The following is a 4,621-nucleotide window of genomic DNA, read 5'->3' on the forward strand; positions in this document are numbered from 1 at the left end:
CTTCATAAAAAGATCTGAAAACCGTCGATGAAGAAAAGTTTCAAACGTAGAAAAACTAAAAATAAATAGTTTGCCTTTTATAAAAGAGAATTTTAAACACAATTAATAGAATTAGATTAAAAAAATATTGACGTTAGTATTATAAGGCGTATAACATCGGTAAGCGTATTCTCGTCTGTGGAGCAAAAACGTAAAAATATGTATTTTATTCAACCCGTGATGCCAACTGCTACGCTTCTATTGAAACTTATTTCATTTGACAAGTCCGTAGGTATTAAAAACAAAAGATTCTAACAAGAAGACTATTCGACAATCTTTTTTTATTAATTTTAATGCGATAATAGATGAAATGGAAAAAAAATTCTGTACAATATTGAGTCTGCCATTATATAATGTGTAAATACAGTTAATAAATACGACTATAAAGTGACAGTTAATATTCACCCCCCCGGAAATTTCTGTTTATTTATTTATTTTAAATAGGCACGCCAACAGCTATACCTAATACAAGTTAAGGTTAATTTAATTAAACAAAGTGTCAAATTTAATATGTTTGCCCATTATACTCGTAGGCGCACACAGCTCTGGACTTAATTATGCTAGCTTATATCAAAACGTTAATGAACGAATAAAACAGAAAACAATATTATAGGGCTGTATAATAGTGTCCAGACATTTTAAGGGTGGACTGGTTATAAAACACTTCAGTTTTATCTTAAAGTTATTTTCTTTTAATTTCTAATAATACGCTATAAAACTGTGCAATGTTTGAATGAAGTTGTAAAGAGAGTTAGAATCAAGGGCTTCAGAGGACACGTTAGTCGTCTTCACGTTGAAGTCATGCAATCATTTTGTATATAGTCGCGTAGATTTACGCACGTTTGACGAGCTATTCGTTATATCGTTTAAAGCGGCGCCTATTCTGCCGGGTAGTCACTTTTGATGATATGATCAGGGTGCTTGTCTTAAGAATATAATTCAATATTCAAAAACAAAATTATAAAGGCTTATAGAGACAAATCAATGTAAAACAAACGAGTGTAATAATCTGTATATATATGTATCTTCTACTTCTTTTCTTTAGCTGACAGAAGCCCATTTCAATACATAGATCTCCTCCAAAGATCGTCGTCGATCCAACCATAGAGCTTCTCCACGTCGCGTCTATCGACTCGTGGTTACCACTTGATAACCTTTCGGCCCTGATGGCCTTCGGTTGCGCGTGCGATGTGTCTACTGCTTCTTCAGACGAACAATTAATAGACCAACGTCGGTGACCTTGGTTTATCTTCGAATCTCATTATTTCAGATTCGATCTCGCTGCGAAACTCCGAACATAGTCCTCTCCATTATAAGTCATATTAAAGTAAGTACTACAGCGAATTATAAAAGGAATAATAACTTCTATCTTACATGTTTTACACCAAAATTTTTGTGAGACAGAAGGAAATCAAATTTTGAACCTTTCTTATAAAGAATATAAATACATTTATATCAACCAGTCTTTTTGCTACATGTGTCTCTGCTAATACTTAATATTAAAGCTATATAATATATTTCTTACTAATGAAAATATGAACGGATAGAAAGAATTTTGACAATTAAAAATGTTTTATAAAATTAGGTCATTTATTACAAAAACTGTTTACAAATTCTACGTATAATAATTGTCTTGATAAGTGTGTACTCTACATCCACGTAGCACGTAGCATAAGCCATAAAGAGAAATGATCTTTTACCTTTCCTGAATTTCGTCGAAATGAGATTTCATTGCAAATGGGGAAACATTTAGAGAGATAAAAGCGGTCGGCCTAACATTAATTTTAAATGAAATTCCTCATGTTATTTTCAAATTTCGAAGCTAATTTTATGAACAGTTATCCCAATAAATAAATTATCTTTGAAAGATAATACCTCCAAGAAACTTCTAAAAGTCATAGATACTTTTACTCCTGTTTTAAAATAAATATGTTAGATTTATTTTAATTTTGATCTTTATATAGTTTGTGATTATTTGTAAATTTACCTATGATATTTTAAAAACCATTCATAAAAATTACGTAATATATGGAAAGAGAAAACCAAAACTTGTAAAAATAAAACAAGTAAGGCGGGTTTGTAACGATCAAAAGAGTCACGGCAACTCTTTGCGCCTTTACTTAAAGTAATAGTGTAAGCATTGCAGAACTCCTGCTCAAAGCTTCTTAAAGGCTTTGACACATTACGTAGCTTGGACTTCTTAAAAGGAATTACCTTGTTGCTTTGTAAATATATTTACATCAAATGATTCTATCAACAGTCTCTAAGAAATTCAATATTTTTTCCTTTTGTAGTAAGAATAACATTAAATTTATTCTCTCTTCGCATGTTTTAATGAATAGAAGTATATCTAAAAAATACATTATAATATTACTCTAAGTATTTTTTCCATAATATACGTAAAATATTAAAGAATTTAGCCATCCAATATGTGAATCGACAGCATAATCATAGTTGAATGCGAGCAGCGCAAGCCCGCTCAATGTGGTCAATTAAAATTGATTAAAAAGCACACCTCATTATAATGGCTTTGTTCGTCTTAATTTTAATATATAAGGAGTAAATATGTATGGTACATAATACCTATATATGTTTTTTTTAAATACTTTTTTTTGCCTGACATACACTGCTGAGAATTCCGCAGATGCGAGAGGGCAGCGCACAGAGGGCATTTATTCTAAAACCTCTTTTAAGGTAGCGAAGCTTGGAAGCCTCAATTTGTGCCGCTAAATACTACAATTTCACCGAATTATACAATATTTGTCTCTTGATTTGCACAATGGAATATTTTCTATGATGCGATATTTAAAAAGAAGAATACTTTTAAAAATAATCTTCGCTTTATTAATAGTCCGATGACATTTCAAATACAAAGCATACCTGGATAAATCATATTATTAATGAAAGCATTCAAATGTAAATTATTGATTTATGGCCGAGTCGAATTAATGAATACAAAAATAGCTTTTCAGTATTCTGCTTCAAATAAACGAATGGCGAATACCAGTTGGCTTTAATAAGCGTCCGGAGGGTATTTTATTGATACTATAATTTTTAAAATTGTATAACATTTTTAATTGAAAGTTGTTTGTCATTAAATTATTGCATAAATAACCGTTAAATAAAATAAATAGCACCAATAATGATTTTATTTCCATTTGTTTGTAAAGTTAAAATTTCTTATGGTTTATGAGAATAAAAATAAGTATTAAGTAAAATCGATAGTCGGAGTTGGTATCGAAGTACTCTGAATAACTATAATGGCGCTCCACGAAAGCTTATTGCAGCACATTTTTAAAGAACGTTTTGAAAAGCGATGCAAAAGATTTTAATTAAAGAAGAGCCTCTAACAATTTATTTTTACAACTTTTGAGTCAGTTAATTAAGCTTCCGATAGAATATTTTTAAAGTTTTTAAAATATTTGTGAACAGAATTTTCTTACGGCAATTTTAATTTATGTTTACTGTTACTATATTACGAATAGCGTGTTATTTCTGATAAAACCCAAGTCAAGATTAGCATTGGATGATTTTTAGGTCATATGCCACAAGTATGTCGAGGAATAACGGTCAGCGGGTGAGAATTCTGCACGACCTAATAAACTTTTTTTGTGACGGGTCTATATCGGTCGTTATGAATTTTACACGGTCGTCTTTGTGTAGAATTACTAAACGGGTATTATCAACGAGTAAAAGCTGAAGCCGCGGTTTCTTTCTAGGGGGCATTGCCTCTCCATGGAGCCTAAACCGCCTTCGAACCTTCGAGCTTCGTTACCGTAAAAAGATTTTATGCTAAGCACCCTTAACGCCCTGCCCATTGATACCCGCGAAATCTGTAAATGTTACTTAGGCAGCGTAAATTGCGTTACAAAAAGCTTTTGGACCCTGAAAATATTCTTTTGTTTGACGAGTGGGTCCAGTGTGGTTTATATCATAGATCTGAATATCTTTCTGAGCTCTTTAAATTTCAATAAACTGAATAATATTTCTCGACTTTCTCGTTGAGTAGTCGATAAACAGACCTGCTGCCGGTTCAAGAACGTTACTCGTATAAATTTTTATTTTTATTTACATTCTAGTCGTGACGTTAGAAGAGCCCAAATTCTACTAATAAGTATAATCAAACATATAGAAGTCTATACTGTGTTTCAATTTCAAAAACATTCAACTTAATGCTACGAGCGCTTGAATCGCGCACTGATCTAAGAAAAGTCTATAACAAAATCAGATGTGTCTTTACTATTCATGTGATCCCAGACCTTGATCTTACAATTATATTCATAAACAAACAAATAGTAATTAAAAGCTTTGTTTAGAAGTACAATTCTAATTTTCCAGTAGTTTGGTTGACAGCTTTTAAGCTCTCTGTTGTATAAAAGCCGTTTTCATTTATTCTAAAAAAAGTAATTTTACCTCGATTCTTTATGCGGGGCATCTCAATAAGAGATTTTAATAAAAGTATTTCTTTTAGGGAAAATTATGAGAAGGAATTAAACAAAAACGTTACTACTGCGTCTTATTCAACCTGAATTAATATTTCTGCTAACCTTTCATAGAAATCTAAAACAATTTCAAAATTAAT

This window comes from Battus philenor, unplaced genomic scaffold, assembly GCF_028537555.1.
Source record: "Battus philenor isolate CCGP_79_NKW_IND1 unplaced genomic scaffold, ilBatPhil1.0.hap1 SCAF_9, whole genome shotgun sequence".
NCBI lineage: Eukaryota > Metazoa > Arthropoda > Insecta > Lepidoptera > Papilionidae > Battus > Battus philenor.